Source organism: Alexandromys fortis, unplaced genomic scaffold (assembly GCF_014885135.2).
Source record: "Alexandromys fortis isolate MF-2015 unplaced genomic scaffold, M_Fortis_MF-2015_v1.1 scaffold_2_26212498_36691700, whole genome shotgun sequence".
NCBI lineage: Eukaryota > Metazoa > Chordata > Mammalia > Rodentia > Cricetidae > Alexandromys > Alexandromys fortis.
The window spans coordinates 7,820,539-7,831,492 of record NW_026067931.1 but is presented as its reverse complement, the minus strand read 5'-3'; positions in this window follow the sequence as shown (position 1 = coordinate 7,831,492).

Sequence of the window (10,954 nt, the reverse complement as noted above, 5' to 3'; positions counted from 1 at the left end):
TTATTCATTCTTCGGTCAAGGGTTATTTAATTGTTTAAGTTTACAGGCTCTGGCTGTGACAAATAATTGCTATGAACATATTTGAGTACATATCCTTGTGGCACGATTGAGCATCCTTTGGATATACACCCAAAAGTGGTATTACTGGGTCATAAGGAAGGTTGTTTCCTAATTTTCTGAGAAATCGCCACACTGACATCCAAAGGGGCTGAACCAGCAACGAAGGAGTGTTTTCTTTACCCCACAACCTCTCCAGCATAAGTTGTCGTCAGTGTTTTTGATCTTGGCCTTTCTTATAGGTATAAGATGGAATCTTAGAGTTGTTTTGATTTGCATTTCTCTGATGATTAAGGATGTTGAACATTTTCTTATGTGTCTTTTAGCCATTTTAGATTCCTCCTCTGTTGAGAGTTCTTTGTTTAGGTCTGTACTCCATTTTTTTATTGGATTATTTTTTTTTTGATGCCCAATTTCTTGAGTTCTTAGTGTATTTTGGAGGTCAGACTCTGTCTGATGTGGGGATAGTGAAGATCTTTTCCCATTTTGTAGGCTGTGGTTTTGTCTTGTTGATCATTGTCTTTTGCTTTACAGAAGCTTTTCAGTTTCAGGAGGTCCCATTTATTAATTGTTTCTCTCAGTGTCTGTGCTGCTGGGGTTATATTTAGGAAGTGGTCACCTGTGATAATGCATTCAAGTGTACTTTCCACCTTCTCGTCTAAAAGGTTCAGTGTGGCTGGCCTCATCCAAATGGATCAATGCATATTCTAACGCAGAAGGTATTAGATACAGAAAAGTACATGCCAACCATTGCTTACAGAGGTAGATTGTTACAGAATACATTCAGATTGCAATAAGATCAAATAATGCTCTCTCTTTTTTCTTATTATAATTATGTCGTTGAATATATTTAGTATTCAAAAATATTTCCTGATAAGTGACAATTATTTACAGGAAAATTATGTGTGTATGTAGTAGTAGTAGCAGCTGCTACACATCATGGTTTGTTTGTAGAGGTCAAAGAGAATTTTTTCTGAGGTTGTTTATCTTTACAGCACCTGGGTTGTTTTATGAACCCGGGTTATTAAATCTGGCAGCAAGTATCTTACCCACAGAGCTATCTAGCCAGTGCCCACAAGGGATTCTTAGAGCAAAAATGAAAATGACCTAGAAAAGAGGGGAAATAAATGACTAATGTGAAAGAACAGAATAAAAGGGAAACAGTTTGTCAGTATGAAAGACTGAGATGAGTGAGGAGGAGCAGCATGGCTGTCTTGTGTGTAAAGCGACTGTCCAAGTGCCATATAGAACTCAAGGAGCAGAGAATTGAAAGTGTGCAGCAGGTAGGACATTGATGTGTGTGGTAAGAACAGCTTCAGGTTGACAGTTGAGGTGGACAGGATGAAAAACAAATGGAGAAAAAGTGGTTTCTGCTGAGAACAAATATCCACAAAAAGAAGCAGGATAGAGAAGGCATTGGCCTTGGAGTGTGGTTTTGTTATTGTCGTTGTTTTGTGGTTCGTTTGCTCTTTTATTCAGGAGAAAATAATTGATTTAGGGAAGGCTTGAACAATGTTAAACTTGTTGGCTGTAGGAAGAGAAAAACTAAACTAAAAGAGCTTGAAGATGAAAAATTGGGTGTGAATCCAAATGTGTGTTCCTAAGTGGGAAATCAAACAAACCCTGAACTACTGAGATCTCTAGTTTTCTGTGACAATGGGGGATAGTGTACTTGCTGCAAGAGCAGAGTGTTTAAAAATGGAAATTTGGTAAGAAAGATGTCTGTTGATGATGAGCATATCTGATTTCAGGGGTTGGGGGATACTGGGACTATTTCCTCCATTGTTTTAGGGACACCACAGAGCATGGAGCTAGGCTGCTGAGTAACTGAATGTTTTACTTAAACATAAACTTAGAAAAGCACCACATATTGCACAGGAGACGAATTTGCCAATATCGATTTGTTTCTTTAAAGACCAATGTTGTTTTTCTGAGTTTACAGCTATGTAAGCACGTTCTTCAGTCCTGCATCCTCAATGACGCTTTCAGTAATATGTTCCTTGTTGTACAGAGTCCTTTCGTTTCTTTCATGTATTTCTTTTCTATTTTTCTGTCCTCTGTATCTCCATTGTGATTTTGACTAACTTCTCTCCATATTGTGGTTATTTTTAAAGAAAGGGTGTCCCTTGAGGATGCTGCTTCCTTATGTTCTTCCTAGCAATTATTTCTTGAAAACTGAACATTTCATGAACGTTCTAGGAATTTACGTGGTCATTTTCCTCTTCTCCTGATAAAACATTTATAATCATGTAACATCATCTAGAATGCATGTCAGAAACTGGGATGAATACTCTAGCAACTAAAATAAAATTTATCCTGTAAATTTTGAGAAATTCAATATCATATGAAAGCACTGTGCACAGTCTAAGTGTGGTAGATATAAAACAACAAGAACAATGTGTGCTCAGGACCTGTCTTATGGTTACTACCAATTTGATGAAACACCCTGACCAAAGACACTTGGAGAGAAAATGGTTTATTCACCTTATACTTATACATTACAGTTTATTATCAAAGCAAGTGATGACATGAACCCAAACAGACAGGATCCTGGAGTCAGGAGTTGCTGAGGAGACCATGGATGGGTACTATTCACTGTCTGACTGTACGTGGTTTGCTGAGCCTGCTCTCTTGTAGAACCCATATCCACTAGACCAGGGAGAGCATCACCCACAATGGGCTGGTCCTTCCCCCATCAATCACTAATTAAGAAAATGCCCTACACATTTGTATGCAGACCTATCTTATGGGGGCACTTTCTTAATTGAGATTCTCTCCACTCAGATGACTTCAGCTTGTGACAATTTGACATAAAATTATGGAGCACAGGATCTTAGCCTACCTTATCATTTAGACTGGGAAATCTCTATGCTCATATTTAAATTCCCTGAGAGGATTAAAATGAAGAGAGTATCCCTGTGGATATTTAATGATAAGTGTATAAGAAAGATGGAGGAATCTTCCTGGAGTTTCTATCTTCATTACCTCACTGTAGATCTTACAACGTGCTTACTGTAATTTTCTCTTTTCTCTGTATGCCTAACCCCTACGTATAGGAACAATTGCTCTCCAGCTTGTACCTGGGTTTTAATGAAGCAGATTAAAAAGTCCCTTCCTGGCCCTGAGGATATGGTTCAAGAATAAAATGTTGGATGGTTAAGCAAGAATCAGAAAGAGGCTTTTCACAACTTGTGAAAAAGCTAGATGTGTTCACAGACACTTTGGATTGCCAGTCAGCCTTCCTAGTTGAAATGGTGAACTCCATATTCAGAGTGTAAGACAGATTTTGATAGATCCAAAAATCAGATATTCACATGTGTACATATATGAAAAATAAATTGAAAAGATTCCAAGGCCCATCTGTTTGACATTTCATATGAGGACACTTTTAATCAAGTTTTGTTAACTGAAAATAAAACCAGCAACTGTCCCTCATTTGGAGCCCTGTAAGATGCCATGACATCCTTTCACCACTGGCGAACATACTCTCACAGAATGAACAGGGCTAGGAATCTAAATTTAATGATCCCTTAGGGCATCTGCCTACTATTTAATCCCTCTGCACAGTTGATAGACTGTTTACCTCTCAGAAAGTCTTTTGTGTGTGTGTGTGTGTGTGTGTGTGTGTGTGTGTGTGTGTGTGACAGGGTTTATTATCTGTAGCTTTGAAGCCTGTCCTGGAACTAGCTCTTGTAGAGCAGACTGGTCTCAAACTCACAGAGATCCACCTGCCTCTGACTCCTAAGTACTGGTATGTGCCATCACCATCCGGATATTGGAAAGTCTTATATTAACAAACCAGTCAAAAGCCTCTGCTCTATCAAAGTAATATTATATTTCGCAACTCTTACTGAATTTTCAAGGTTATATGTATCTTAATAGATTTTACACTTGAAACCATATGCACTTTAAAGTTACATTTTATAACCATCAGACATCTCCTGACAAAGATTTTGATTAAATGTATGAGTACAGTTAACTTATAATACTTATTTGAAATTTATTTACTACTGAATAGCATGGCTCTTCCCTATTCCTTTGGCATAGCTTGATAAACAAATATTCAGTGAACTAGAATTAGAGTTTGATGGATCATCTTGAAAATGGTCATTGAGTCAAGTCTATTATATTATCATACAATGGCTTTGCTCAGAATTTGCTGGGTAAGACATACATAATCCAAACGTTAGCCACAAGTGTTGTAATATTTAGGGAAACAACAGAGTGAACACAACATACTAAGAATTCTGATTTGCTTTTATTTCCATTTGCACATGTTTATATTTGTTTCAACTTTAATTTTCTTAATGCATTCTACCTCTGTGCATAATATTTCATCCCATCATAGCTTCCCTGCAAGGCACATACCAAGCACGGTTTGAGCCACCTAATCTCCAAGTGTTTCTGAGTTATGTCGAGATGCCAGCATAGGCCAGTACTACTCACCGCACTTCCTGTTCATAAGGCCCATTCAGCCTGAAGATCTGAGACTACCATTTGATACTACAAGGAAGTTCTGTCCTTTATAATTATATCTCTCTCCTTCGGCACATTTTATTTTATTTTTTATCTTCATAAAATATTTAATAATTTTAGGATATGCTCCAAAATTGCCTGAGAGATGGAAGAAGCCATGAGTTTCGTAGTGAGGTTTCTGTTGTGTGTTTTCTAATACTGGAAAAAACTCCAGAGGCAAGTATAAAACTGGAGTATTTATCCCCTAGGGATGCAAGATTTCTTTTCAGCCCTCAGGTGTAAGTCCTACCACTGGAACTTAACCTTCTACAAGGCTTGCAGCTGGCTAAGGTAATCCATTCTCTTGCTCCTGGACTTTGTTTCTGTTGTTTCTTGTTTGTTTGGCTTTGGTTTCTTTTCATGTCTTGGAGATTGAGTCTCCTGTCATACCCAGATTGTTTGGAACACCCTGTCAGCCTTCATTCTTGTGGCCTCTACCTCAACCAGCAAAGTATCTGGCGAGAGATAACTTATTGAGGAAGATGCAGAAAATCTATCTGAAAGGCGGTTTTCCAGATCTTGTCTCACTGACACAGGCAGGCATCATCTCTGAAAAGTAAGGCAATCCTTATCAGTGAACCACTCTCTTTGTCTTTTTCTGGGTTTTAATTTGCTTTTTCAACTCATGCCAAACAAATCATCTGAAAGATTTCTTTTCTGAGAAGTGACATGTTTGCTTGTGGTAAGAGTTCATAGTCACAGTGGATATTTTATATTAGAAATGTACTATCTTCTTGTCCTAGAAACAACCCAAGAAATTAAAGGAGTGAAACAATGTATTTTTAGTTTTACCTATCCCAAATGTTCATTCTACAGCCTTCCCCACCAACCTGACATTGTCTCCCAACTCACAGATAAGCAATATTTTCAATAGTCCACTGTACTCTGGCCTTTTGCCTTCTCTAATTACTTTAACTTAACATTAAGTTACTGGGTGTTGCATGTGAGCATTGGAGAATAAATATTAAATATTCTATAACATAAACTAGGAGAAATATTTTAGGACTTTTGTGAGACTATGCCTGCCCATCTTCACTTGCATTTTTTTTCAGAATGAATAATGAATGAATTTAATTTCCAAGAATTTTTTAATTCCAGCATGAAATAGATAAAGGTATCGCATGTTACAGTCTGCACAGGAACAGGAATTTAATATATGAATTGTCTGCTCATTCACTAGAATAATATCTCCTAAATAGCTTCAGTGTGTTCATAGACAGAGAACACCGAAAGCAGTAATTGGGAAGATATATCACTAGTCCAAATGTTCTTGCAGTCTCGAGATGGAGCCTGGTGATTCTTCTCAACTCCCTGCCTAGTCACACTGGAGGATGATATAATTACCGACTGACACTCACATTTTAAGAAGTCTAAACTATAAAGTTGCGGAGGATAGAGATGGATGGATAGCCTAATTAAACAGAATGAAGGCAAAGCATTTGCTCCAGCTCCCTGACACCATTATGTGTCTCCCATTCATCTCCAACAGCTTCTGCATGAGCAACTTGCCTGGAAGAAATCTTATTATACCATAAGGTAGAATATATATATACATGTATGTGTTTCTAGTATTTATGGGCAATTTGAGCCATCATAGTCAACATTATTTTGTTTTGGAGAGAGTCTGTGTATTTGTTCCAGTGATTTTAAATCTTGTAAAAATCATGACCAGCATGAAAATATTAATTGCATTATATAACGCATGCTGTTATGATAAAGAAGACCCCAAAACTCAGCACTGAACACCAATTATATCTTACTCTCGAGGTAAATTCACCAGATAAACTTGGAAGACAAATAACCAGGGATCATCTCTGGATGAAGATCTTGCTGGGATACTTACCACCATAAGCATGAACCGTGTAACACGTGGAGTCTATTATAATACAGAAATTTTGTAAATGTTCACCGATACAAATATATTTCTTTTACTTTCTTTTTTACCAATGTATTTGTATTACTGTAGTCAATATTATTTGCTAAGCCACAGGAGATTTTTTGTTATACAAGAGATCAGCATTCCTGGTCATTGCCAGGATGACCTGGGTGAAGTTTGCTCTGCTATGGTATTTCACACTGGCAAGGAAAAGCTGCCTTGTTCTGATCTTCCTGATATACACACCCCAGGTTACACGTCCACAGCTGCCTATAACCCATACCTGGTAATGGAAAATACTGCACATAGTATGGAAGAAGGAAGCAAATCATCAATCACTGTGTACCTGGTGAACAAAACCTGGTCAATTTTATTAGAATTCCTGATTTGAAGAGTTACAGTCCTCTTTTGCTCACATTAGGTAAGCGACAATAGTCATTGTATATACATTTAAATGCTTATAAAATTTCTATATCAAAACAACTAACTTCCATGTGTTTTATGCTTCATGCACATGGTGGTGACCATCCCATCAATATCTGCAAATCCCAGGGAAGACTGCATATATAGGGCTAGTTTTATGGCCATGAAGAGGCAATTGGTTTCATGACTAGTTAATATTATTACTACATAACTATCTATGGGCATTTGATATATTCATGTTAATAATCTTCAGTTATTTTGCACCGAAATACGTGTTTTTCTATTGAGACTCTGAAAGAAAATGAACTCTGAAATTAAATGCTAAGATATGATATTGGTAAAATGAGCTATAATATAATTTGTCTCAAATATTGTTATGTTATTATGCTATATACAATCCATATGTTACAGTACATTATATTTTAATAATGTTTATATGAATTACATGAAACAAAATTTCTACTGGTTGTTTAGAGTACTTAAATCTGGTTTTCTTACTTTAGAATTCTCATAATATTTAACTAATAGTAAATATTTGAGTTAATACTAATACATTTAACCAATTCAATTCTTACCATATTTTGTCCCTATTCCAAAAGCTATGTATATGCATGTGTGTAGAGTTGCATGTGTCCATACACCTGTGTGTGTGTGTATATATATATGTGTGTGTGTGTGTGTGTGTGTGTGTGTGTGTGTGTGTGTAGGGAGATAGATATAACCACATATATCAAGTATTCACTCAATATTATGGTTATATTAATAAGGACTGTATATTTTAAAATGTTTATACATGGTGGAATAGAACCTCAGATACTTTTAGTAACTTTCCCAATATAATAGTAGATGCAAGAATTGACTGCACAAAATTTAAACTTAGAGGTTAATTTTTTAATCAGTCAGTATGAAGAACAAAGATATAAACCAATAGTCTCTGTGAATGGCTGCTTTACTGTATACTTAAAACCATGTTCTATTATAAAAGTGTTTTTGTGTGCACAGTTTGATAAATCTCAAATTATGCTGTTTATACTTACACACATACTTTTGAGCTCATTGTCATAATCCAGCAATACAATACATAATACAGCAATACAAATTTTTGATAAATTCCTTGTCAAATATAATTTGTTTCCCACTCAATATTCTGCCAGAATATAGCTTCATAATTAATGGATTCCCAGTGAAGTTCTTTGACTACTCTATTTCACAGCCCTTCACCACTGTATCTCCAATTTTCCATTCTTTTTACTTTACTAGATCACATGCTCATTTAGTTCCTTCTGAGAAATATGAGATAGAATATTTCTTAAATATTTTTGTTGTGATACTGAACAGCTTTGGGATAATATTCTTGTACACTGTAAAGATTTGTCACTCATATTAGTTTCATAAAGTGCCGATTGGTCACTAGTCAGGCAGGAAGTAGAGGCGGGGTGGCCAGACTAAGAGAATTCTGGGAAAAAACAAAGAGTCTGTCTGCAGCAAGACGTAGAGGAAAACCAATTAGCATGCCTTAGTGAGAAAGGGTACCAAATCACATGACTAAACATAGGCAAGAATTATGGGTTAGTATAAGTTGTAAGAAATAGTTAATAATTAGCCAGAGCTAATAGACCAAATAGTTTATAATTAATATAAGTCTCTCTTTGTTTCTTTGTGATTGAATGGCTATGGGACCAGGTGGGACAGAAACTTCCATTTACACTAAACTCACTGAATTATAAGATGCTAAACTATCTTAGATATCCCCAATTATTTCCCAGTAACAAGAGTGCTAAGTCCCCAGGCCAGCACATCATAAATACCAATGGTCTTTACTGTACTCATTTTTTCCTGCTTGCATTAAGTTCATTCATAGGGAATTTTATTCTGAGCTGAGCACATTGTTAAAGATGTGGTTCATTTCCTTACTTAATAATCATTAAAGTTATATATAGGTACTATTTCCATTTTTTNTATATATATATATAATGTTTTGATTAAATTTACCCCACATTCCTACCCTCAAATTTCTCTCTGCCCCCTAGAAGTGTTACCACCTAATTTCATGCACCCTCGCTCTTTTACAATGTCTCTCTCTCTCTTCCTCCCTCTCTTTCTTGAGTCCACAGAGTCCATTTAGAGTCCATTTAGTGCTGCTAGTATGTGCATGAGGATAGACCTTCTATCGAACATGGCAGTCTCTCAGGAGTCACATTTCCCCCCCAAAACTGTTTTCCCTCCTCCCAGCAGCCATGAACTGCGAATAGCTTAAAGCTTAGATCATATAAGAGAAGTAAGAACTAATAGTAACCTGCTAAATGTACATAGTATTAAACCAACTCTTAAAGACTTAACTATATAGTTACTACCTTTATCTGCTGGTGGAAATAAGGTTAAGAATTTTAATGTGACGATCAGAGAGTTTGGGAAAGACTATAGATATGAATCTAGAAGTTACGACTCCAAAAGGAACCCCAACTAACTCCCAACTTTAAGTCCGTGCATTACCTTGAGGACATTACACTTGTTTAACATGAATTCTCCTAGGCTTTATGGTTAAATGGAGTAATTATTTTCTTTGAAACCACTGCTTACTCGAAGGATGAGTGCATAAGAGGCTTACTACAGTAAGAGAATAGTGATGCCGGTTATGGAACCAAGTATTAAATACTTTCCATTTGCTCAGCTCTGGGACAATGACGTGTTTACAGCATGGTCTGTAAATCCTCAAAACTCTTGAGTAAATAGTATTGCTGTAATTTCATAGCTACAGAAGCTTGACCACAAATAGAATTAATCATTTATCTCAATTAAGCTCCTAATTTCATGGCCATGAGCCAAATTCATGTTTCACCCCAAAGTTTTAAACAACACCTTTCTTTCAGTGTTTATTAATCACACTACTCTTTCACAGACATTACCTAATTTTGTTACTACTTCAGTTCAAAGTAGGGTGCACTACTACACAGAAAAATGGAGTGGAGTTTTTAAAAGTAAGTTATCAGTATCACGGTTAATGTATAATACAGTTCTGTTTGTCTACATGGCCTAAGTTTTTCCTGTACCTTATTCGCTCCAGGTCATTTTCTAGAACTACAGTTACCATGGTCACCCATTGCTTACTGCTCATTCATATACTCATTTAATACACAGATGTTGCACTCACTCTTCTCCATATTGTCATGCCAGAATAATGGTGAATTAAACAGTTCTTCTCTCTTGAAGCTTTTGATTTAATGAGGAAGGCAGATATTAATCAACTCATATAAATATATAATTGGAAATTGTAATCAAACACTGATTCAGTTTGAAGTGGAAGGGTCTTAGAAGCTCCTTCCTGAGGCACAGCAATTGAGCTGATATCTGAAGAAGTAATCATTAAATATGACCATAAGAAGGTTATGATCCACATCCCCAAATGCCTTTTCTAATCACTTTCGAAAAAAAGTTTTGTGGTTCCTTCTCATATACTGATGAGACTTTCTTTATTAAAGGAGTTTCTTTGAAAAAAAATTTGTCTTCAAATGTGAACAATGATAGCAATATCATATACTGTTGCATGAATTTAACTTATTTAAAACAACATTCTCCTGAGTGCTAGGATGATGTGCATGCATGCATTGTGCACCAACTCTATATTTCGTTCATTTAGTTAGTATTTAGTTAGGTCTTGAATTTGTACAGAGTTCACTCTTGGCCTTTTTACTGCAGTGGTAGGAACAGAGGTTAAATGTTCTCATCATGTGGTATGATTATAACAATGTACACTTTTATTACATTCAAGACCACACAACGGATACTGCATTGGACCTTGTTAATTGATTTGGGTGGGAGTGTGTCTTGTCTTTTGATTCTGGTTTCTTTGTGACAAATCGTTCTTCAATGTCTTTGGAGAACTGATTTTCCTGAGAGACCCATGCATACCACAATCTTGAGATACTTACTCTCCTAAATTCAGGGGTATAGGGGTTGTAAATTACCAACATTTTCACCTATGTCAGGTCATCTCCAGATTATATGAAATACCTTATATGGTATACCTGTCATGTATATATGTGTCATACCACATTGATTAGGTAATGATGACCAGAAAGCAAA